The sequence below is a fragment of the Geotrypetes seraphini genome, chromosome 3 (assembly GCF_902459505.1).
Source record: "Geotrypetes seraphini chromosome 3, aGeoSer1.1, whole genome shotgun sequence".
In the NCBI taxonomy this organism is placed as follows: domain Eukaryota; kingdom Metazoa; phylum Chordata; class Amphibia; order Gymnophiona; family Dermophiidae; genus Geotrypetes; species Geotrypetes seraphini.
Window position 1 is genome coordinate 382,886,169 of NC_047086.1, and position 26,598 is coordinate 382,912,766.

A 26,598-nucleotide genomic window follows, 5' to 3' on the forward strand; every position below is an offset into this window, starting at 1 on the left:
GCGACCAAGATGATAAAGGGGATGGAACGCCTCTCTTACGAGGAAAGACTCTTCAGCTTGGAAAAGAGACGGCTGAGGGGAGATATGATTGAAGTCTACAAAATCCTGAGTGGAATAGAACAGGTTCAAGTGGATCGAATTTTCACTCCATCAAAACTTACAAAGACTAGGAGACACTTGATGAAGTTACAGGGAAATACTTTTAAAACCAATAGGAGGAAATATTTTTTTTCACTCAGAGAATAGTTAAGCTCTGGAACGCATTGCCAGAGGATGTGGTAAGAGCAGATAGCGTAGCTGGTTTTAAGAAAGGTCTGGACAATTTCCTGGAAAAATGTCCACAGTCTGTTATGAGAGAGACATGGGGCAAGCCACTGCTTGCTCTGGATTGGTAGCATGGAATGTTGCTACTCTTTGTGTTTTGGCCAGGTATTAGTGACCTGGATTGGCCACTGTGAGAACGGGCTACTGAGCTTGATAGGCCATTGGTCTGACCCAGTAAGGCTATTCTTATGTACTCCTACAAAATTACCACTCTGCAAGTGCCTCGCCAGACAGAACATGTCCAACGAACACAAAACAGAGATGTTATAGGGCATACCTATTTCTCTTAAGGAGGAAATTCTTACTTTGGGGATTTCACTGTTGCCTCCTTACTAAAATTTGACAAACAGTTTACTTATGTTGTAAAATTGTGGTAACTTCAACTAAGATTGAAGCCTTTTCTCATCAACGACAACTACCAAATCAGTCTGCTTAAAATTGTTCATGAAATTGTTACTTGTAGGCTGGACTATTTTAACTCATTATATGCGGGTCTTACAAAAAATCAGTCTGAAAAGGCTGCAGCTTGTCTAATAACCAATAAGAGAAGAACTGATCATGCCATGCCATTATTGAAGGACTTTCAATGGCTACCAATTTCCACCAGAATAACATTCAAGTTATTGCTTACGGTTTTTAAAGCTTTTCATTTCAAGGCGCTGCTGTATGTGTAATTTGTCACAGAGATACAAAATCATTGTCATCTTCTGCACTCATCTCAGCACTGTTTATTGAAACTTATTTCTCGTCAGGTTGTAAAATGAACTTCTACTTGGAATAGAGTTTTTGCTATACCAATCATCTTTGTGGAACATTTTACCTTTTAATGTTTTTTAATTAATAAAGTCCAGTAATTGTCAACTGTGATTTAATGTTGAAAAATACAGCATAGAGAATGACACAGGGACAAATTTGTTCCCATCTCCGTCCCATCCCCGCAAGTTCTGTCCCTGTCCCATTCTTGTAAGCTCTTGTAAGGTTTTATCGCACAAGCCTTGAACACTTATGATTTTAAAGTGTTCAAGGCTCGTGTAAATGAGACAGGAAAGGAGCAGAGAGAGCTCCCAGGGAAGGGATGGGAATAGAGATCCCGCAGGGATGGGGAAAATTTGTCCCCTTGTCATGGGTCATGCTCTTGGCCTGCAAAAATCCAAAAGTACAGTATAGTACAGGGGGCGGGCTTTGTATGAAAGAAGAACTAGGAGGTGATTGTGTCTGATAATCTTAAGATGGCAAAACAGGTCAATGGTCAAAGTTAGAAGGATGCTCAGATATATAGGCCATTAGGTGGAAGGAGGCGATAATGCAGATGTATAAATCTCTGGCGAGGACCCTTTTGGAATACTGTGTGCAATTCTGAAGACCACACCTTTAAAAAGATATAAGTAAGATGAAGTTGGTCCAGAGGGCTGCTAAAAATTGGTTAGTGGTTTTGGTCATAAAAGCTAATGGGAACATAGAAGTTGGCAGAAGAGGAGAAGAGTACAGATGAGACTCACCTGGTGAGCAGAGTTCCCGGGGCAGAGTATAGGGAGAGATAGGAGAGTATATACTAAAAGTGGGACAGGAAAGATAGGAAGAAAACCACGAGATAACAGAGCCCTGGAATTCAAGTAAAGACAGCATATCAATGAGTCAAACGCCGCAGACAGATTAAGGAGGATGAGGGTGGAGTAAGAGGTGTTTGGATTTGGAGAATTTAGAAAGGGCAGCTTCCATAGAATGGAGACGGTGAAAGCCTGATTGGAGCGGGTCGAAATGAAAAAGTCAAGACAACGGCAGTAAACAACTCATTGAAGTAGCTTGGATACGAAGGGGAGGAATGAGACGGGACAATAATTGGAGGGGCAGGTGGGGTCCAGCGAGAGTTTTTGAGGAGTGGCTTAACAAGAGCATGTTTGAAGGCATCAGGTACAATTGCAGTAGAGCGCAATAGGTGAGGATATGGCAGATAGTGGGGATGACAGTAGGAGAAATGGTGATCAATAGAAGGGTGGGGTGAGTTTGGAGGAGGAGAGAAGATGTGAAGTTTCCTCCTCCATGATTTCAGAGACAGAGGAGAATGCGGCAGAGGGTGGAAGCAGAGGCAATTCAGTCAAGAACTCAAAGTTAAATCTTGTGAACCTGTTGTGGAAATACTCAGCTATGGTCTGGGGAAAAATCAAACCAAATCAAGTTCAGGTTTATTAGGTTTTATATAACGCCTATCAAGGTCCTCTTTCTTTTATCAATCTTTTGACGATATATTTATTTTCTTTTGATCGGCGTTATAAGATATTTTATTTTTAACTTCTTTCTAGTTTATTTCTGTATGTGTATGTTATATTATTATTGTAAATTTCTTGTTTATTAATATACATATTTATGATTGTAGACTCCTGAGGCAGGCCATTTGGGCCGAAACATGCGCATGTCGAGTCGATGTATGTTGTAGTAAAGGAATAAAGGATTTTGTGGAATACTTAAAGTTCACAAGTCTTTTTTGGACTTATCCACTCCTTTGTGTCTGTATGTATATGTTCTGTCATTTAATGGGCACTGGAACATTTGCCATGCAGCAACTATTATCAGGGCTTTGTAAAAAAAAAAAAAAAAAAAAAAAGGGGAGTGGGGTTAGTTACATCTTTCCAGGTATTGACTGGCAAGTGCATAAATGCCATCCTTAAGACCAAACGCCTTGAGAAAGTCTTGAATTCTTATGCCTCTTAATTGCATCACACAATTAAAAAAAGCCAAAGGGGAATATTACAGATAGTAACAATCAAAAAAATCCCCAGATACAAATCAAGAGAAGTGGGCAGCACTAATAAACATCATGATATTTTATATAAATATAATATTTTATATAAATGTATGTAGCCTCAGTGCAACAGTCAAAGCTACAGTGCTCTGGCAAACCAGTGCTACAGACTTGACTTAAATTAGAGGCAGGCTATTTTTCAAGCCCCGCCATGCACCATCACAGGCCTACATACGTGCACAAATATTAATTGCATTAAGCATACAAATCAGGGAGAAAAAAACCCCATTCCTTATACTTGGTCTTCATGGGACATAAAATTCCTTGATCACAAAGCTGTAGTGGGAGGTAAATGTCAGAAGCATTATTTTCCACAAGATGCTCTTAAGGTGGACGTGCAGAGCAGTTGTCTGGAACCAGTAAAACCTCACAGTTCTCTTCCAGTTCAGCTTCTCTACAATGAGCTCTTGCTAAATGTTTCTCTGGTTACCCATGCTTTCTTGTTAGCATAGTAGTAGTCCACAGGTAGATGACATACACCCTTGAAACATCAGGGATGTCGGCTTTTCCAAATCACTGTGTGCCTGCAGCATTGGTACATGCACAACCGTTACCCTGTCCTTAAAACCAGATGGTGCTCGTTCATCAGCTGTTGTCAGTGTTTTTCTAGGAACATAGTGCCCGTAGAGAGTTGTCTCATCAGCACTGTAAATTTGCTCAGGACCAAGGTTTTCTCTCGGATATCCTCTTCCTCTTAGCAAATTCATCAATGTAACTTTCAGCCGCCTTGTAATCAGCAGAAGCTTTTTCACCACATAGATATTCAACACCATGGCGCTCCTTAAATTTCTACATCCAACCTTCTAAATATTCACACTTCCTGTAGATGTTCAGTTCTTGATGGTATTTTTTTGGTTTGCTTCATTACCATCTAACTAGTCACTACCATGCATTCATACCTTCTTTGTCGAACCCACTCAATTTGCACATGATCTAATTCATCATTTATTGCCCTATACAATGTTTTTCGGGTTTTCATTAATTTCTGGTAATCATGAGAAAAAGACCTTAGCCCCATTATTCCTTTGCAAATCGATATACACAGAATCAACCCCCTACCTCTTAAGTGCTAAGGGGCTCACAATCGAAAGAGAAAAACATCCAAAAACTGGCCTAAGTCGGCACTTGGACGAACATGTCTCAAAAACATCTAAGTGCCGATAATAAAACCGGGTTTTGGACATATTTCTAAACAACCTAGGCCTTCATAGTGCTGCTGAACGACCAAAACTAAACGGGGCGTTTCGGGAGGCGTGTCGAGGGCGGGAGTTGGGTGGGACGTGGGCCGGCTTAGACTTAGTCGTACAGCATGTACAACCGAAAGTTTTACAACAGAGCCTAGGCGGAACTTGGACGTTGTGACTTAGACCATGTAAAACATGGTCTAAGTCACAAAACCCCACCTAAAGTCACCAGATAAGCACTGCAAACACATAAAACAGACCCCCACACACTACCCCAGTGATCACCAACCCCCCCACCCCCATAAAAATTTTAATCATAACTTTAAAATTCAGCCTCCAGACCATCATCACCTGACCGCCTGGCATAGGAAAGCCTAGTCGTCTTGGGGGTGGGTTAGGGACTCATGGTGAGGAGGACCCATGCCCATAAGCCCTTGTAATCACTGCATTGATACTTAAACATGTGCACTCCCCTATACACCCCCAAAACCCTTTTGTACTGGCATATAAGTGGCTCCTGCAACCATAAGGGCTATTAGGGTGGTAGATGAGTGGGTCTAGGGGATTCTGGAGGTGGTTTGGGGGGCTCTCCATAACCTATAAGGGAGCTGTAGGGAGAAGAAGACATGGCACCCTTTTTGTGAAGTTCACAGCAGTGCCCTGTAAGGTACCCCACTATTTAGGTGGCATGTCTGAGTGTGCGGTCCGTCACTTTGCAGAGCCCTCCGACGTCCAACAGGGCTAGTTCTAGGCGTTTTGGACTTGGACGTAAAGTTGGACAAAAATGTGGTATAAAGATGGACGATTTAGTGGCTTGGACGATCAGATCGGCAGGACGTATAATTAGATGATTTTCGAAACGAAAAAAAAGTTGAACGTATCTTTCGAAAATGTGTCTTAAGCTATTTTTTTTTTACTTTGGATCGACTTGCGAGATGGACATAAACGGACTTAGACATCCCTTTCGATTATGCCCCTCCACGTTTATATATCTGAACAAGTGTGAGGAGGGGAGGGGAAAGCAGTAAAAATGAAGGTGAAACCTTTTGAGCAGAATACTCCACAAGTCTTGGGATCTTTGTGTGTACAGCCTAAGGTTGGAGGAGAAAACAAATAATGACAACAGGCCATAAGAGAGACCCAGTTTGGAAATATTTTAATGGAAGTTCCTCTACCTATGGGTAAGGCAAGCATGTGTGCAAAATGCAAACATTGCAACAAGGAATGTAAGGCCTGGTGGCCCGAATGAAATATCTTTATGAGAAGTTGATGAAGATGGCAAAAGGAATATGTTGGAACAGTCAGGATCTTCAGGTTGGTAAATGTTTTGATTTCATCATATTTCTTAAAGACTGCCTTGAGCAAAAATGTATTTGTTATTATCAGGACTGTGGAGTCAGTAGATAAATCCTTCGACTCCTCCTCAGTTTCAGGTACCCACGACTCCGACTCCAGTACCCAAAATTGTCTCCGACTCCTCAGTTTTTGGAACCCACGACTCCGACTCCAGTACCCAAAATTGTCTCCGACTCCTCGACTCCAACTCCACAGCCCTGGTTATTATTACTCACTATCTGAATGGTGCTACTATTGATTGGTTTTATTTCTTTTAAAGCACTTCAAACAAGTCCTATATTATGTAAAAACTGCAGTAATAACATATTTTAAAGTTAGTGGGTCTGTTCGACAGCTGTTTCATTGAAGAAAGCATAACCGATTGCCATAGGTTGCCTTGTGTCTCAAGGAGGCAATTAGATAGATGAATATTCTGATTGGTTACCATCATATAGTTCAACATGCAGAGACGCCACAATGATAATGCCTAGGAAACAGAGTATTGGACTGCTAAACAGTGAGTACCTAAGCTGTTTCTTCGTTGAATTAAGCAACATTATTTATGGCTTAAAGAGGAAATTATATTATATTCTCTTGTAGGTTGGCATTGTTAACATGGTTCTAAGGTCCTAAGGCAGTGACGGGCAGTCACAAAACCATCGTTGACCTAACATTATTGAACCTGGGAACACATAACGAGAAATTTGGCATCACAATCTTTCATAAAATAGAGTTGTATATTAATGCTAACAAGAAAACATTTTATGCTGATGATGCGGTGGTGGTAGGGTCCTAAGACTCACCCAATACTGAGGCTTTTTTTTCGTGGGCATTAGTATTTTATAGCGCTCAAGCTTAGTTAATAACTAGTGGAGAGTACAGTATTTGAGTTTATTCAAGTTTGTTATTATTACTGCATGTTACCGTCAATTTTGATACTGTTATTATGAAGAAATATAGAGCTGAAACAAGTAAATATTCTTTACTGGGTAGTACTGAGTGGCAGTGAATACAATGAATAATACTAAATAAGCAGAAATGGTATCAATAATAAAATAACAGCACTGACTTCTTTGTTTAGAAGAAGCTTTCATTAACGTAAAGGATTCTGGAAACTATCCACTTTCGAGATCACCATTCTCTTGTTCTACAGTTTTAAAGTTATCTGTCCAGAATAGTGTCTCAGTCACATCACATATCCACAGCATATTACATAAAAAAATTCCAGCCATCTAAGAAACCCCATAGATAAGTATCTGATAAAAACCAGATTAGAAAAAGAGGCAATTGATAAAAAAAAATTGCCCAGTTTGTTTATGCAACAAACTCTTTTTTTCCATCTGATTGAAAACCCTCAATTCATTAATATGGTTCAGTCAATGAGACCAGGATAGAGTTCACCCAGCAGATCAGATATTGCAGGGAAACTGCTGAATAAAGTGTATGACAGAGAAACAGAGCAATGTGCACAGGTCTAGAGGGTAAAATTGTTAACCTAAGTCTTGATAGGTGGAGTAATGTCCACAATGATCCTGTTGTATGTGCTTGTATAATAGAAAAAGGGAATGCCTTTTTTGCTGAAACAATTGATACCTCAGGAAATGCAGTCAGAACATTACCTTGGGTTCCGCGATCGGGTCCTGTTTGGTCTGCCACTGCCTGGAGGAGCTGAAGAGCGACCGACATCCGCTTCGGGGGGGGGGGGGGGAGGGAGAGAGAGAGCTTTGCGCGCATGTGCACTCCTATCTGCGTGTTCTGTTTTCCATGTGCTATACACAATTAGTTGGAAGAGTTGAGCTGACAGTTCCGAATTTCTGGGATGTAGAAGAGTTTCGCTGAATAATTCTGTCTAAACACTACTCCCGTCCCGAAAAGGGAGCCACCGATACCAAAGCAGGGCAGTAGCCTTGCTCAACAACCGAGGACTTTGCGTACCTCCCCGGCAATTGAGAAATGCCACTGCCGTGACACTTTGCTAAAAGCCCTTCATCGGTCATCCCTGAAGCATGACCTGAAACGCCTGAAGCGCTAGCCTAATTGTCCACAACTCCGGAAGAATGAGCGATTACCGAGTCCCCTCCTTAGACCAGAGTCGCTGCGCTGAAGATTGAAGGCACTAAGCTCCCCAAACCAACAGACGGCAGTCTTGGAAACAATGAGGCAGAGTAGCGTGTGCAAGCTTCTGAACAGAAAGATCTCGCTGAGGCACCAATTCAGGCCGATCAAGGATAGAGGAGACCACAGGAGACCACAACTGCAGCCTTGAGATAGTGGAAATCACCGGTACAGAAGTGAATGCTGTCGCGGACCCACTTCTAGAGTCGCTACCTGGATTCTAGAACCAGGTAGATAAGCCCATGCTATCAGGCTGGGGAACTGACGGAGAAGAAGGCTAACCTGACACAGGAAATTATTGTCCCTATATCTGGTAAGAAACACAATCCCCACCTTCGTGTGGAACACTACCCCAAATGTACCAAAGATTGGGTTGGGAGAAGAGAAATCGTTGGAAATATGAAGATCCACCTCACAGATTGAAGAAGAAAAGATACCCACATGGGTTACCTTGAAACCGTCCTGTCTGTAAAACTTTCAACTCACCCAGGCATCCAAGGAAGGATATACCTGAAACCCCTCAGGGTGCCGAAACAGCACCACTACTGTCATAACCTTTGAAAATGTACACGTAGCCGAGGCTAGGTCAAATGGCATCTGCTTAAAATTATAGCTCTGCCCGAGGACAGCATAGGGAAGCTACCGCCGATACAGTGTCCATAAAACAATATGCAAGCAATTCTTATCAAGAAGAAGCGGTGAAAGGAACTCACCCGGCTGAACCCATGTAATGAGCAATAGCACCATTTGGTGACCTAACCCCTCTTCTTGGGCAAGAAGAACTTTCCTTGCCCCTTTGATCCAGAGGAACTGGAACTACAGCCCTGAGATCCATGAATATCTTAAGGAGCGTAGCAGAAACATCACCTTTTGGGCACTCAATACTCGGCGACTCCAAGAAAGAATGTGGAATAGGAGAGGAGTATTCAAAGGAGCAAGCAGTCTGAACAATATGCCAAGCCTATGGACTGGACCTCAGCACGGCCCCCTCTCCCCTGTGCGAGAAAAGCTAAACAGCTGTGAGAGGGAGACGATACCTCTTCCGAGTGAAGCATGGGAGGTAGGGGAACAGGCCGGACGAGAGTTGAAAGTCCTGGATGAAAGAACAGAACTCTTCTGTGAAACATAATAAGGAGTAGCATACTGCCAACCTCGGAGAATACTTAAAAAGAGGGCCGTGACAGGAAGGAAACAAAAAGAACTCCCAGGATCTCTATTATCCGGAATCCTTAAAATCCACTAACAACATCACCCAAGCTTCTCCAAAAAACCAAACTGCCCTTAAAGGGCAGATGCCCTAGGCACCAACGGGAAGCTACAATCCCTGATACCTACAATACAAGGCTCGCATCCTGAAAGAGAACTGCAGGGGAGACCCAAGTGACACATAGCATGCGCCACCCGCAACCTGTCTATAGCGTGGTGTGGAGCCTCAAAGAGAGCTAGCATAATAAGGTGACGTGGTACTAACTTGGGAAAGGGGACTCACAGATTGATTTAATCAGTGCCAAGGCCAAAAATAGCAGTACTGCTTCTGCTGTCATGTTAGGGAACTGACATGCACGCAGGAGAAGAATATGGCAGTTTCAGAATCCTATGCTACAGCCTAAACACCATGGAAACACTTTCACCCTAGAAGCAAAGATCATGCTGTCCTCACGAACAAATAGAGTGTCCCCCCAGGCCCGCCACTAGAATCTCCCCAAACCCAAGAAGCCGCACTCCTAGTACAAGAAATTATATCTATAGCGTTACCAGACAAATGCAGCGCTGTACCAAGGGAGAAGTAATAAGGAAACTCTTTTCACCATAGAAAAAGTGAAATAGCAACTAATCACAGGGTACTCTGCTGGCATTGAGAAACTCGTGCTACTACGAGCCTCCTGCCGCACCAGGTCAGAGGCCATCCGAAACTGATGAGCACTGAGGGAAAACACCCCCTAAAACGCCCTCAGGCTGTTCAAGATGAGCCCCCTGCCAGCAGAACGCATATGATATGAAAATCAGCACTCGGGAGAAAACAAACCCGACAGCCGCAGCCATGACAACCATTGTAATACCTTCAACGCGGTCAACACCAAACAGGCCACCGCCAAAGAGGAGGAAAAACAGCCTGGAGGAGAACCCCTCGAACGCTGCGGCACCACCGACAGCGTAGGAAAGAAGCGCGCGGGAAATAACCGTGCCTTCCACGCTCCGGTAAACACATCCCCAGAGCTCCCGCAGCAAACATGCACTGCCCTGCCAACATAGGCCGCCACAAAAGTGGAGGAAAAACGGCCTGGGGGAGAATTATATGAACGCTGCAGCATGGCCGACAGCGTATGAAAGAAGTGCGCGGGAAATAACCGTTGTTCAGCACTAGCAGGGCAAACATGGCATATATTCCCTGTGGTCTCATATCTTTTTTTTTTTAAAGGGAAAGAAGAAAAAAAAAAATAAAAATATATATATATATATATATATATATACACATACATACATACATACATACATACATACAGAGACCCAGTCAGACCCTCTATCACTGGAGGGAGGGAAGGTGAGGCAAGGACCTGGGGGAGGGGGGGCCAGGTGTAACCCCTAAAGCCGGCACCGTTCAGCTGGACACCCCTGTCTCACTGAAGAGAAAACCTCAACAGGAGAAATAGAATAGCAGGCTCACTGAAGAGAAACCTCCACAGGAGAAATAAGGTTCCAGACACAGCCAGAATCCAGGAGCTAGTTAAATAGCAACCATCATCTGCTGGGAGATAGAGCATACTGAAGATACAAGAGGCATGCCAGCCAATTGGACCACCTGTCAATCAGTTTCTCTATCTCCACCTGCTGGTAGATGTGTGCTAGCCCACTGGTCTCTGGATTCATCTGCTGCTGGTGCTAAGGAAGGTGACTTATGGCAAGATTTATCAGTGTACTTCTGGTTTGAACAAAATTTGCATTGTCACATGAAATAAAATGAATAAAAATTTAAATGTCTAGTAAGCAAGTTTAGCCACAGACAATGCTGCAAATGTATCTAAGATAGGAAGAAATTTAGAAGAGCATGAAGAGAACAAGCTATTAACATATGGATGCAGTGCTCAATTGCTATACCTGCTACCCAAAGACTTCGGTGTCCCAGTAATCAAGACTAATGTTGTTGAAATGGCTAAAGACTAACGTTGTTGAAATGGCTAAATATTTCCATAACAAGCATTTTGCAGCATCAGCCCTGAAAAGAATGGGTGGAACCAAGCTAATGCTCCCACAAGATGTTAGATGGAACCCTTTAGTGGACTTTATTTATTTTAGTTTCCATTCTCATCCTCCCCAAAGAGCCCAGGATGAGTTTTATGACTGAGACATTTAATATCTCTGTGATATAAAAGCAAAAGAGGCAGGGCTCTTTCAATTGAAAGTCCTGAAACAAGAGGGTATAAAAGATGAAGTTAAAAGGTGATAGACTCAGAAGGAATCTAAGGAAAAATTTCTTCACAGAATGGGTGATGGATGCATGGGAAAACCTTCAGATGGAAGTGGTGGAGGACTTATCTGAATTCAAGAAAGTGTGGGACAGTCATGCTTAGTACATCTGGCCTTTTGTTAATCAATATACCGGATTCAGAGGAGCTCATAAGTGGGGAACAGGCTGAAAAATTGGAACACATAGAGGTAAGTAAGGAGGATGTCCTCAAACAGATAGACAGGTTAAAATGCGGCAAATCGCCGGGCCCAGACGGGATCCACCCAAGGGTTCTGAAGGAACTAAGACAAGAAATAGCGGGCACAATCCAGCATGTTTGCAACCTATCCTTGAAAACTGGACAGGTACCAGAGGACTGGAAACTGGCGAATGTCACACCTATCTTCAAGAAGGGATCGAGGGGTGACCCCGGGAACTACAGGCCGGTGAGCCTGACTTCAATTACAGGGAAGATGGTGGAAGCTATGATCAAGGATGGTATTTGCGAGCACATCGAGAGAAATGGCCTACTGAGAATAAGCCAGCACGGATTCTGTAAGGGAAGGTCATGCTTAACGAACCTTTTGTACTTCTTTGAGGGAATAAGCAGTCGGGTGGACAATGGGGAACCCATAGACATCATTTACCTCGATTTTCAAAAGGCTTTCGACAAGGTGCCACATGAAAGGCTGCTTAGGAAGCTGTGGAACCACGGGGTGGGAGGGGATGTGCACAGATGGATCAAGCACTGGTTGTCGGGTAGACTGCAGAGGGTCGGAGTAAAGGGACAATATTCTGACTGGCGGGGAGTCACGAGCGGTGTGCCACAGGGATCGGTGCTGGGGCCGTTACTCTTCAACATATTTATCAATGACCTGGAAAAGGAGGCAAAGTGCGAGGTTATAAAATTTGCAGACGATACCAAACTGTGCGGCAGAGTTAGATCAAGGGAGGAGTGTGAGGACCTGCAAAGGGACCTGGACAAGCTGGAAGACTGGGCAAACAAATGGCAAATGCGCTTTAACGTGGAAAAATGCAAGGTCATGCATATAGGGAAAAAGAACCCGTTGTTCAACTACAAATTGGGGGGGGGGGGGCATTGCTGGGAGACAGCAGTCTAGAGAGAGACTTGGGTGTGCTGGTGGATGCATCACTGAAGCCATCTGCGCAGTGCGCAGCAGCCTCGAAAAAAGCCAACAGGATGCTGGGCATCATAAAGAGGGGCATAACAACCAGGACGCGGGAAGTCATCATGCCATTGTATCGAGCAATGGTGCGTCCACATCTGGAATACTGCGTTCAATATTGGTCGCCGTACCTCAAGAAGGACATGGCAGTACTTGAGAGAGTCCAAAGGAGAGCAACGAAACTGGTAAGAGGGCTGGAACACTGCCCATACGCCGAGAGGTTGGATAGGCTGGGGCTCTTCTCTCTGGAAAAAAGGAGGCTCAGGGGAGATATGATAGAGACCTTCAGGATCATGAGGGGCATAGAGAGGGTGGATAGGGACAGATTCTTCAGGCTGAAGGGGACAACAGGTACGAGGGGGCATTCGGAGAAACTGAAGGGAGATAGGTTCAAAACAAATGCAAGGAAGTTTTTTTTCACCCAAAGGGTCGTGGACACCTGGAATGCGCTACCGGAGGAAGTGATCAGGCAGAGTACGGTACAGGGATTCAAACAGGGATTGGACAGATTCCTGAGGGATAAAGGGATCGTGGGATACTGAGAGAGGTGCTGGGATGTAACACAGGTATAGAAAGCTAACCAGGTAATAAGTATAGAAACCCAACCAGGTCGTGCATGTGCAAGACCGGAGGGTTAGGACTTCGATGGGAAGATAGGACTCAATGGGAAACCAAGGTGGCAAGGGGGCCCCTTCTGGTGATTCAGACAGGTCGTGACCTGTTTGGGCCGCCGCGGGAGCGGACTGCTGGGCAGGATGGACCTATGGTCTGACCCGGCGGAGGCACTGCTTATGTTCTTATGTTCTTAAAGAAGCTATTCTGTCCCAAAGAGGAAGGTATGCAACTCTGTCATATTAAGACTGCACTGTTCTATTCAGTGGGATTTAATCCTGAACACAAACTAAAATTCATCAATTTACATATAAATCTTCTAAAAATAGAGATATAACGACTGGTGTGAGATGTATAAGACTACCTTTCAAACCATGATTTTATACTCCGCATTAAGGCCTCATTATGGATATACCTGGTTATTTCTCATATACCAAAGAATTCCCATAAGTTCACGTTTGAAGATACCCATCATCTTTCAAAGTTTTGCCAGTGTCATGCCTTCAGCATGACTAATCTGGGTGCCAAATTAATTTCCAGCATTCCCAGGCAATTTCTCTTTTTTCTTACCAAGAGCCCCCTGGATGCAATCGTCATAGCTTTTGCTTGATAGCATTTCTATTTTCTTTCCATACTTTCTAACAGAGATAGGCTCTCTTCCCAGCGATCAGTTTGGCTAAAACTTTTGATAAAAATACTACCATATTTTCACGCATATAACGCGCACACGTGTACAACGCGCACACAGGTATAGCGCGCGGGAACAAGAAATTTATGTAAGAAAATTTTGGTATAGCACGCATGCTCCTCATTGAACTTTCATAATCCATGCCAGCGTTTAAGTCCTATTTATCTAACTGTTGCTTCGTATGCAAAATGACTTCACAAGAAATATTAGCTGAGCTATTTTAACTATCAGCAAATGCCGCCAACAGGGAAATTACCAATGAAGTAATTTGTTTCCCAGGTTTTCTATTGTAATGCCTATTCTATTGTGATGCGGTGTTTTCTGTCTTGCTGGCGCCCTCCTCCATCTTCCTGCATCGGTCGCTGAAAGCCGCGGGCAGCGGATCCTATGTGCCTCTTGCGGCTGACCCAGAAGCGAGGCGCATGGAAGCCGCTGCTGTGGCTTTCAGTGAACGCTGCAGGAAGATGGAGGAGGGCCACCAGCAAGACAGAAAACAATTGTATAACGCACTCACGCATATAACGCACATGGTTATGCTCGGTTTGTAAAATCGTGTATAGTGCGCGCGTTATATGGGTGAAAATACGGTATATGTGCTTGTGGCCCACTTTTTAAACCTTGTTTCCATTATTTCATAGATAGAGAAGTATACCAAGAACTGGCCCATTTTGATGGCCGTTTGTGAACAAAATCTAGAGAAAATAGATGGCACTCTTACAGCCAAAATCCTCAACATTGGGCGTAAGAGAGACGTTGAAGATAAGCTGAAAAACCGAAAATCCATTTCTGAAGCTTTAAACAAAATACAGAAAAACAGCTGTTTTATTGCTGATGCTGCTGAAATATGAAAGAAGCTACTGTTGTTAAAAGTGAAATCATTACTTCAACAGTCTCTAAATCCAAGTGCTTAATAAGTGACTTCCACCAGTTCACTGGTATGACTTTCTTTAGAACAACATCGGCAAATATATTTCTTGAATGGTTTCCCCTTAGCTATGAAGTTAGCATTACAGATGGACGATTCCTGGTTACCCATGTCATAGTCAACTTCTCTTCTTCAGCACTTAAGGCTTGACCTTGGCACCAGATGTTGACAATATTTGCAAGAAAATGAACTGGAGACAGTGCTTGTCCCATTCGGGACTTTTTAAAATGCTTGTAATTTAATTTTTTTTTCATTTAACTACATCAGTTAACATGGATGTTTAAGCAAATACAAGAATACATATGCTATAATGTTATTGTTTTGGTTAAATAAAGCTATTTTAAAATTAAGGTAATGATTTTTTTTTTTTTCCTTTCAATAAAGTAAAGCAAAAAGTATGAATATGAATGATTAACCTGTTAAGCTGGAGACAGATAAATAATTATGAAATTATTGCGAGATAAATTATGTATTTCTAATAATATAACCAAATCAGTATTTTTTTTTATAACTGTAAAACTAATCTGAATAGTGATTTTTCAAAAAATGAACATTTCATCTGATTGTAAATAATCTGAATAGTGATGTTTCACTGGTTCTTAGTCCATTGCACTAACCATTAATAATAATAACTTTATTTTTGTATACCGCAATACCACAAGCAGTTCAGAGCGGTTTACAGAGGAAGAGACTGTACATATACAGCGATGTTACAGAAAATATTGTCAAGTACATTAGTAACAAATTTCAATTACATTGGTAAGCCGAGAGAGGTTAGGTATAACCGGAAATATGTCAGAGATACAACAAGTATTTCAGTGATATAACAAGGTAGGAAGGAGTCAGAGAAATTTATCAAAGAGATAGGTTTTAATTGATTTCCTGAAGGACTGGTAGGAGGGTGCACTTGAAATGAGAGTGGTTAGACATTTATTCCATTTGCCAGCTTGGAATGGCGGTGTTCTATCAAGGAATCTTCTGTAGACACAGCCCTTCAGGGAGGGGAAGGCAAACAGATAGGCCCTACGTGTGCAAGTGGTGCCTGGAAACACAAAATGGCACGACAGGTATATCGGGGATGAACCCATTAGGGTTTTGAAGCAAAGGCAGGCGAATTTGAAGATGACCCTTGCCTCCATTGGCAACCAGTGAAGTTTTCTGTAGAACGGGCTTACATGATCCGACTTTTTGAGACCATAAATGAGGGAGACGGCAGTATTCTGAATTATTCTCAGATGTTTGATGGTTTTCTTAGGCTCCTCCTCCACTCCAATTTTATTACAATTTGCTCCTCAATGTGTTTACAAATGATTCTTTGGCAGAATTCTATCTTATCAGGCCTGTATATGGGATAAACATCTTGGTAATTTTATATTATGTTCCAACACCTATCTGGCATTTAGAAAATTGTTAAACACATACTTGTTTGGTAAATTTTTTAACTAATGGATTGCAATTCACTGTGAATATCTAGTATCTTTACTCTGTAAACTGCACAGAACTGAGAGGTAGCTGCGGTATACAAGAATATTGTTATGTTATTGTTATGATAGAGAGAGCTGGCAATCTTTCTGTTAACTAGCTCTCTGTACAGTATCTTTTATTTTGAATGCAATCAGATCTGAGGGGTTTAATTCTTTTGATTTTCTAATTTGAATTTTTATATTACATTCTCCCCTTCAGAAAATGTGGACTAGTTAATATTTTTCCTCGTCTTTTGTTATCTTTGATTTGCTTTTGTGAAAACAATTGTAAGAAAAATTTTTGAATAATAAAAAAAGGTTGGCACACATGCCAAATTGTTTCAAGAGTCAGACTACAAGTACCAACAAGCATTATTCCTCACGGATAAGGGTCAATTTTCATAATATAAAAACTGCCATACAGAATTAGACTAGAAGTCCAGTCAAGCCAAGTTGCTAGTATCTGGCAGAATCCTAAAGAGAAGAAGGGTTCCAAGCTGACTCCCATGGGTAATCCTTCACTGGATCGATCTTGATTTATGTTCTTTTACCTCCAGGATCTTATCCAAACCGTTTTAAAACCCATCTGACTGCTTTATCACATCATTTGGGATGCGATCTACCAGGGCTTAACTGTGCGTTGAGTGAAAATATATTTCACTCTATTTATTTTAAAACTAACTACTATGTAAGTTCTCTCAGGGTTTCCACAGCTGGCATTATGCTTGTAGCAGGTTTCCAGGTTGCAAGTTTTTGTAGAGCTCTATCATATATCTTCATCTCATTTGGGTCAGTACACTCATTTTTCAAGAGCCTACTATCTATCTCATTATGGCTTGAAACTTAACATTTCCTGAAGGCGAGAAGACACATTATCCTACATAATTTCAGTATGAATTTTAATATGACAATGATTTCTTTGTTTTACTTTTTTATGTTGTTTTATATTCAACTGGTTGTTTTATTGTACTGTATTATTTTAAATTGAAATGTGTGTTGTGCAACAGTGATATTGAATTGTTACCTGCTTAGAAATGCTAGTGCTGGGCAGGCTACAATTTTTATTTTAAATAAAATTAACAAAAATTTGATTTCAGATCACAATTCACAAGGTGAAAGAACAGATAAATACCCAGACTAGCAAATTTTCTTATGAGGCAAAGTGATATCTAAACGTGAAGAGAACATGAAGTGTATTTGTTACTCACATCCATATAGGTTAACACACAATAGATATGCAATGCAGTCACATTTTTTTCCACACGAATGAAGAGAACTAAAAATATAGGCAAGGTATATTATTCTGCAATGTTTTATAACAATGAATTCCTTTTTTTTTTTTTTAGTCCCGTCTGAAAAATGAGACAAGGACCTCCAAAAATTTAGAAAGAAGATTTCCTTATTTTCAATTAAGGAATGAAGACAAACTTTCTAAGGGACTGAAGGACCACACTGAGGTTGACAAAGTGATGAAACTGGCACAATCAATGAACATTTTAAGACAACATGCCACTAAACAGAAGGTGGGTTATATCCCTTCAATCATGTCTGGCATAAAAGAGCACAAGAGAGCTACCTATACAGACCATAGACAGGACTTTCAGAGCTCAGCAGCACAGAACCAACACCTGCAGACTACAAAAAGCCAAGACTAAAAGCCACCGTGGAAAGACATTAATTATGATTAATACCTCGGTATGACTACTAGCAGCATACTCAAAAACCTTGACAAATACACGTATCTGAGCTGGCAAACAGTGCTACTCCTTGCAGAGAAGTATTAGCTTCATTTCGTTTAGAAGCTCAACAGACTGATTCAAAAAATAATTTTAAGTCCATAATCATATCTGAAGCAGTGCAGAACGTGTTTTGCCCTCCAGAAAATTACTGGGAGGAATATCAGATGTTTCATCCCGATTTTCGTTCCCAACCTTCATCTTGTAACCTCTCCTATAGGTGCAGATTTGGGGATGCTATGGGTCATGCTCTCCTCTCCCCCAAGGGTGCTGCAGGTAGTACTGTAATGCTAAATTGATTCCCCTTCCCACCCAAACAGGCACGCTACAGTACATTGGTGCTCTTCTACACTGCTTCTAACCTCCCTCTTCTTTATGCCCCCTGATCTACCCATCCCTCTTTTGCTTAACCCCCTCCATTGCCCTTCTACCTGCCCAGCTTACCTCTGCAAAGGTAAGAGCTGGCAAGCAGCGCGAGGCTTCCAAGTTCCTGCGGCCCTTTTTTTCCTCCCTCTCCTGCACGCTTCCCGTTTAGAAAGCAAACGTATGAGAAGGCAGAGGAGGAGCCGCCTGCTCCAAGTCCCTAACTCCACTGCTGCCTCAGTTCCTGCAGCAGACTAGCTAAGGAGGAGCGATGACGTCATTCAGGGACCCCCCCCAAAAAAAAAAAAAAAATTAGCTGCCATCCCCCACCCAAAGCCAGTACCTAGTTACATTCCACCGCGGCGCTCGCTTACTGCAGCTACCACCACCTTCTCCTCCTCTTTCGCTCCAGCAACGTCCACAGCGACCCAGGAACGGACTGCAGCAGCCGTGGTAATGGCTGCACCCGCAGTCTCTCCTTCGCTCCGCCGCGCGGGTCTCGGGCGAACTCAGCGTGAGGACGCAGTCGCACGTAATACGTCACCGGCAGGCTGACGTCACAAAACGTCTCTTCCACCAAGGAGCAGTGAGGAACGCTGTAGGGCCGCCCCCCTCGTGCTCCATTGGGCCGCGGCAGTCGGGGGAAGGGGATACTGATGCGGCGTCAGGTTGGACAGGCGCAGGAGGGAGGTGCTGGATGGACACCGGCTGAAAAGGAAGGGGAGGGGGCGAGGCAGGCCCAGAGGGGAAGCAGACTTACAGGCACATCGGTCCCGCCCAGTTGATCACGTGACCAATGGAGCTAGGGTAGTTCGCCATGTTTGTTAATGGTGTGTCACGTATGACGTGAGGCTTGAGTTGATGGGAGGGGGAGGGAACCAATTTGCTGGCGTTTTGCTCTGGAAACTTATATGCAGGGTCGTCAGACCTGCCATAAAGGGTTAACTGGAGCCGTTGGACGAAGTTCAGTCATTTAACTGAAGAGCTAGTGAAAGGCGTTCGCGCGGCACAACCTGCAGCAAAAGCTCGTCGTGACAGATTGGAGCGAGCTTAAGGCTTTCGAGCTTTCTGTTGCCTGGCGCCTGCGACCAATCAGAGAGGTGGGGCTGGGACTCGTTTCCATAGCAGTGGGGGAGACGGCAATTGTAGTGCTGGGCTGTCAGTAAACCAAAAAAAAAATTCACCACAGAGAAGAAAATCCAGCGGAAAACAAAAAAAACCCACTATGGAGTGGCGATGTTCCTGAAATGGACTTTATTGAAAATGTAAAAGTTCCACAAATCAATGTAACCAATCCACATAAAAACCTTGAGGACCTAATTCGCCGTGAGCATAGGACCCAACACGGTCCATGTTTCGACAAGATAGTCTTCTTCAGGGGTCCCTGATAGTCCTAAGGTAGTAGATACGTGGAATAAACAGTCCAAAAGTACAAATGTGAAGACTATCTTGTCGAAACATGGACCGTGTTGGGTCCCATGCTCACGGCGAATTAGGTCCTCAAGGTTTATATGTGGATTGTTTTATTTCTATGTGGATTGGTTACGTTGATTTGTGGAACTCTTACATTTTCAGGAACATCGCCACGCCACGCCACAGTGTTTTTGAGTTTTCCACTGGATTGTCAGTTACTCCTGGTGAATCGTGCCCACAAAATCCTATAAGCTATGAAATGCTCTTAATATTATGTGCAGAATTATCGTATATTTTTGCACCTACCCAAAATCTTCCCTTTCTTTTCTCACCTCAGGTTCTAGTCTTCCCAGTTGCCTCTTCAGCTGCGGTTCTCTGTTTCCCAGTAGGGCTCGTAATTCTGCCTCTCCCTAAAATTTGTCCCCATACTCAGTAGGCCCACCTCACTTTCTTGCTTTCTAGGCACATACCCCACCTCTCCTTTCTGTTCAGCTTTCCTTGTTTTTTCCCCATCCCCCCCAACCATGGTATATCCACACAACACACTAAGTTTTATAATTCTATTCTATTCTTATTTATATTCCGCACTAGTCTCAAAATAGATTATAGGTGGCTAACCAAAAATATTGTGTCTATACAAAATTATTCATTTAAAAATCATTAAAAATAAATACCGCCTGTAAGTCCAAAAGCTATTGGACCAGTGTACATTTAGATACAACAGATATAAAATCCAAGGGATCCTTTTACTAAGCTGTGTTAGGTGCTAACATTTGCCTAATAGCAAAAAAATAGCCCACATGTTTGTTTTGGAATGTCTGCGAGTTAACAGTGCAGTACATTTTTGTTTTTGAGGCGGTATTTCTGCAGTTTTGGACACTAACTAGTTAGCACGTGTGGGAGTCATTACCACCTACAAAATAAACGGTGGTAAGTGCTCCTGTAGTAATTTTTAGGTATGGCCACAAGCAAATGGAAAGATTAGTACATAGCCATTAATGGAAAAAAAAAATAGAAAATTGGGGTTTTTATGGCAATAGTAAAAATATTCTTAATATGCAGGAAAGACTCATGCAAGGGTGTACTAACAGTGGCATAGTACGGTGGGGCAGGGCCATCTTGGCAGTGGTGCTATGCCACTTAGCAGCAACACAGCAGCCTGGCATCTTGTATCTTTTAAAATCTTTTAGTCAACAGTGAGCAGAGACTGTTTACCTGTGCTCAAGCCAGCCTTGTCCACCCTCTGATGTAACTTCCTGCTTAGGAGTTATGTCAGAGGGCCGGCTCAAGCAACGAGTAGAAGATCCTGCTCACTGCAGGTGAAGAACAGAAGACTTTAAGAGGTAGTGAGGGGGGTGAGATACTGAGCACCATCTTCCTCCGTCCTGCGTTCCAGCTTCCCTTGCTGTTCCACCTCATTCTAAGGCAACTTTTTCCTGCAGCTTTGTAAAAGAACCCCTAAGTTTGTCCCCAAGGTCACAAAGAGCTGCAGTAGGATTTGAGTAGGAAAAGCAGAAAAAAGAAGACCCAATATTCCACAGGAAAATGCTAGGAAGTTCTTCTTTACCCAACATGTGGTGGACACCTGGAATGTGCTTCCAGAGGATGTAATAGGGCAGAGTACGGTACTGGGGTTTAAGAAAGGATTGGATAATTTCCTGCTGGAAAAGGGGATAGAGGGGTATAGATAGAGGATTACTGCACAGGTCCTGGACCTGTTTGGGCTGCCATGTGAGTAGACTGCTGGGTGCGATGGACCTCGGGTCTGACCCAGTGGAGGCATTGCTTATGTTCTTAAAAGGAGCAATCCAAACACAAAAAAACTGTAGGAACTGCAATGTTCTTGACTTTCCTTTTATTTCTTGCAAAAATCTTCAATCAATGTTAAAATCTTGTCCACACTGATTACATTGAGATATGATGGACCCGACACGGGCTGTGTTTCGGCAAACTAACCTTCCTCAAGGGTCCAAGAAGGTAGTGTTGATGAATTATGCAAATGTGGAACTAGTTACCGTATTCGAGTCTTGAATTGACGATACAAAGTGAAAAGCCAAAGGCTTAATCTACTGCTCTATTCCTCCAGCCTTGCTCTACCCCCACCTTTTGCTATGGTGCACATTCATTCTTTCTTTCCTTCTTCCTCTGTGGTAGTCCCAAGCCTGCTGCAGTGACCCTCACCTCTCTGTGCTGTAATAAGTAATCAAGGGTGTTTCTTTATTAAATATTTGATGGATATACTGTGTCCATGTTAGAAAGCCAGACTAGTCTCATGCCTAATGCCACACTAGTTTCTGGCATTAGGCATGAGGCTATGCACCGTTTTGCCAAAGGGAGGATAGAATCAATCCTCTCTGTCTCCAGATGGAATCTATGTTATTCCCTGTCCTCAAAATACTGAAAATTGGAATTGGGGAGGAAAAATCTATGCATTAGCTATAGGGTAAAAATAGCATTCAGATAAGAATGAGGAATGTGACACCCAATACCCCCAGTATCCATAACTATAGGGTTAGTGGCTACAGTCAAATATGCACCTCTTGGTCCCACCTTGTTTATAGCTTTGCCATTGCCATATTCCCATAGAGCCCACATAGGGCTTGTTATTGTGCGGGTTTGATAGGAAGCACTGACTAGGAACAAGCTCCTGCCTCGTTCCGGACCATGGCCATGAAGAGGAGACAATGGATGGGGAACAATTGTGGTGGCCCTGCCTCTCTTGCTCCTGTGTAGCCACACCACTTGCAGCCTTGGCTCTGGTCAGTGTTTTTTCCCACTGGCCTGGTTATGATCTCAAATACAGATTAGATATTTGCCTCTTGCATTGTTTTTCATCATTTTTTTTTTGTTTGTTTTGTTTTCTTCCCCCAAAAAAGAGATTTTAGATTTTCTTTCATTTAGATTCTGTGCCATGTCCCAGCCAAATTTAGGACTGTGTGTCTTTGATATCCATTTCAAGCGTTTAATCTACATGAGCTCTGACCATAATCACTGGATACAAACACGGGTTGCATGTCGCACTGCCTCCAAAATCACAAACTACAGCCTGTCTAAAATGGGCCTTTACATCTCTAAAAAAGATAATGGAGTGAACTGCAAATTTGATCACCTCACTTGTCAAGTTTCATTTGTATTTAATATACCTCCCTTTGGGGGAGCCATCTGAGCAGTTCACGATCAATTCACAGTCTAATCAGATATTCCTAAGTATACTCATATCTCCAAGTTATTTATAAATATGATGAACAGCATGGGTTCTAGTACAGTCCCTTGAGGCACCTTATTACCCTACTGACTCTTAGGCCCAGATTCACTAAAGATAGCGACTCAATCGCTGTTGGCTGATTTTCAAACAGCGATTGATTCACTATCAAGTTTGCATGCAAATGATTTGCTTGCAAACTCACTGACTCAATCGCTCAGTGAGCGATTGAGTCAGTGCAGAGCCCTGACAGTAGTGACAGGAGAAGCAGCCTCCTGTCATTGCTGTCAGGGCTTCTGCTGGGTTTTTTTTTCTTTTTCTTTTTTTAATGGCACCGATATTTTGCGTGTATTATACAAGCAAAATATCTGACTAAGAAAAAAAGCCCTTTCCTGATAAAGCGCCCCCTCTCTCCCTCCCCGAATCAAAAAAAAATGGCAGGAGGGATGCTCACTCCCTCCTGCCATCGCCTCCCCCGCGCAAACTGAAATTGGCATCCCTCCTGCCAATTTTTTTTGGTTTGGGGAGGTTGGGACGGGGCGCTTTGTTGGGGGGAGGGCTTTTTTTCCTTTTTTTTATTGTGCAGATATTTTGCGTGTGAATCGGGGCCTTAGTCCTACTTTTTCCTGTCTTTTAGCTAGTTTGCAATCTACAAAGAAGACAGGGGTTCCTCTCTCACATCAAATTTTCTAAGGCATTTCTCATCACTTTTAAGTTTTTATTCAGTTTCTGACTTATCATTTGTTTTATAAATGTAATGAGTTGTATTTTTTTTGCTGTGTAATTGTTGTTTTTTTTAAAAGTTTAACTGTGAACTGCTTTAAAACTTTGGTATAAGGCGGTATATCAAAGTAATCTAATCCAATCCAACATACTGCTCACCTGTCTGCCAAAGGCACAAACAATACATTTTTAATGAAAACAAAAATAAATAAAACACATATTGCAATGGATTTAAGGTGTGACAAATTACAGCCTAAAAAAAAAACAAGCAATAAATACATTATTAATATTTAGGAAGATATTGCTTTTTTAATGTTAAACAAATAGCACATATGCGTGGCTCAGAGGTCAGGAAGGGGGAGCCACATTCCTATCAGTCTTCATCTCAGAACACTTACTGCTTTGGTGGCAAACCAAAGTTGACGGGCACGATGCAGTATGTCCTCCAAGTCTTTATTAACTGACACTACAGCGAGTCTTCAAGAATTCAGCGCAGCCACACTTGCTCTGTGCCCGGGCTGTTGAAGCCAGGCTCACACTGACAAATGTTCAGGTCAGATAAACATGGAGGTTGCCACACACATGTACCAGTAGATCGGGTGACCTCGTTGACCATGCAGGCCAGTGCGGGTCAGTGTGAGCCTTGCTGCATCAGCTGGGCAGAGAGCAAGTGCAGTTGCGCTGAATTCATGAACAGAGGAAGAGGCGGTACTTTTCTTCTTGTAGGACCCTTGGTAGGTAGGTAGGGAGAAGTTCATACAGTCTAACGCGGGGGTCTCAAAGTCCCTCCTTGAGGGCCGCAATCCAGTCGGGTTTTCAGGATTTCCCCAATGAATATGCATGAGATCTATGTGCATGCACTGCTTTCAATGCATATTCATTGGGGAAATCCTGAAATCCCGACTGGAGGGACATTGAGATCCCTGACGGGAACGTCGGGAGATTGCTTACAGGACGTGCCTCTCTTCACGAGAGGCACATCCTGTAGACAGTCAGCTGGTGCCGGCACCTCTCCTCTTCCCCAGTGTACTGCAGCACACCAGAAATTTCAGGAGGCACACAGTTTGCGATACACTGCCCTACAGTTTTCAATTTCTGCAAGCAAACCGTGTAGGAGTATTTCTAATTTCTGTTTTTTTTCTCTGTTGGTTTTTTTTTCTTAAGTTCACTTTTTGGTGCCATGAGACCTCTACAAATACATGAGAACATTAGAAATACATTAGAAATACATGAGCACATTTCACATACATCATTCATTCATTCAATTTTCTATACCGTTCTCCCAGGGGAGCTCAGAATGGTTTACATGAATTTATTCAGGTACTCAAGCATTTTTCACTATCTGTCCCAGTGGTCCCACAATCTATCTAATGTACCTGGGGCAATGGGAGGATTAAGTGATTTACCCAAGGTCACAAGGAGCAGCTTGGGTTTGAACCCACAACCTCATACTGGCCTATTTACAGCCCTAGATACTGGTCTGCCTTCCTCACCACCAAGACGCCACCCTCTTCCTCCTGGTGCACTGTCTACACCAGCCTCCTTCCATACTTCAGGTATCAGCCACCTTTTTCCTAACCCTCTCCACTAAAGATACTGTGTTCCTTCTCCACCACTCCTTTCTATGCAAAATCCAGAGACACTAGCCTCCTCCTTGCCTGTATTTCTTCCTGCAATACCACTGCACAACTCTTTGAGGTATGCAGCACAAGTCAAAACAGAACATCTTTATTTAAGGAAACAAAGTCCTTCCCAATCCCTTCCAAATAATAATAATAATTAGAATAATTATAATAATAAAAAAAATCCTATTAGAAACCACAGGAAGGAAACATTGAGAGTGTGAGTTTTCATACTCTTCAATTGTGCTGATCTGTTTAAATCTGTGAACATATTCATATACCAAAAAAAATCCATTAAAAGTACAAGTCAAGGGCTTTGCTTAAGGTAAGCATTTAAACTCGACTTCAGGAATTCTGTGCAGTTTCATTACATTACATTATATTACATTACATTAGTGACTTCTATTCCGCCTGTACCTTGCAGTTCTAAGCGGATTACAGTAGAAGATAGCTGGACATTTCCAGGAAGTTACAATTTAGGGTCAGTTACATAGTAGAGGCATTGAGAGATAGAAGGAAGGGTGGAGAATTGAGGTATACTTGTGGGGAAGATGCAGTTTGGGGTTGGTTAATTGATAGAGTCATTGAGGAGATATTAGTAGAGGGGTAGGAGGTCAGCTGGAAATTTGCAAGGAGGAGGGAGGATGCGAGGTGGGGGGTAAGAAGGCTGTATAGATTTTTTGAATAGCAGAAATGATTTAAAGTCACTTGTAGTTGTCAGCAGGTTGTAGATGGAGGGGTTTCACTATTTCAGACCATGCTCCTAGAGCAGGGGTAGGCAATTCCAGTCCTCGAGAGCCGGAGCCAGGTCAGGTTTTCAGGATATCCACAATAAATATGCATGAGATAGATTTGCATCTCAAGGAGACAGTGCATGCAAATCCATCTCGTACATATTCATTGTGGATTTCCTGAAAACCTGACCTGGCTCCGGCTCTCGAGGACCAGAATTGCCTGCCCCTGTCCTAGAGGTCACGAACTTCAGATCAGCCATTTATAGGTAGGGATCCGATCATACAGTATTATAGAAAACTAGCAGTGGGTAAATTACCTGAAACCAGCTTTACAAGGCTACAATTTTACTGAGACCAGTGGGAAAAAAATCATGAGCTTTAAAGAGTTCATGAGTGCACAGACTACAAAACCTTCAAGAAAGATATTAAAACCATACTCTTCAAAAAATACATAAAACCCATCTAACACGACCAGTCCCTACCCGAACCCCACCTACCCTCTCTATACCCTTAATACACTCTAAATTGCTTCTAACTACCCAACAAAGTCTAAAATGCTTCTAATTACCCAACATTTATCACCTTAAGATCTCGACAACTCTTTGGTACTTCTTAAGTAACTATTATGACATTGCTTATGCTATTCCTGTAAACTTTTATGCAATTCTTGATAATTTTGATGTAATCCACCTTGAACCACAAGGCATTGGCGGAATAGAAATCACTA

General features: G+C 42.6%; 1 protein-coding gene across 6 annotated transcripts in view; it reads right to left on the minus strand.

The window, feature by feature from the left end:
* The window catches only part of SOCS5 (suppressor of cytokine signaling 5), a 29,002-nt gene extending 10,145 nt beyond the window's left edge, over positions 1 to 18,857 (minus strand). For 4 of the 6 annotated variants that reach the window (XR_004538951.1, XM_033939754.1, XM_033939759.1 and 1 more), the window contains exon 1: positions 18,521 to 18,856. The gene's annotated coding sequence lies outside the window, so the exon portion shown is untranslated. Of the gene's footprint in view, positions 1 to 18,258; positions 18,393 to 18,520 lie in introns of those variants that run through there. The other 2 variants (XM_033939757.1, XM_033939756.1) reach the window with 2 other exon arrangements.
* Between the last annotated feature and the right edge of the window lie 7,741 nt (positions 18,858 to 26,598).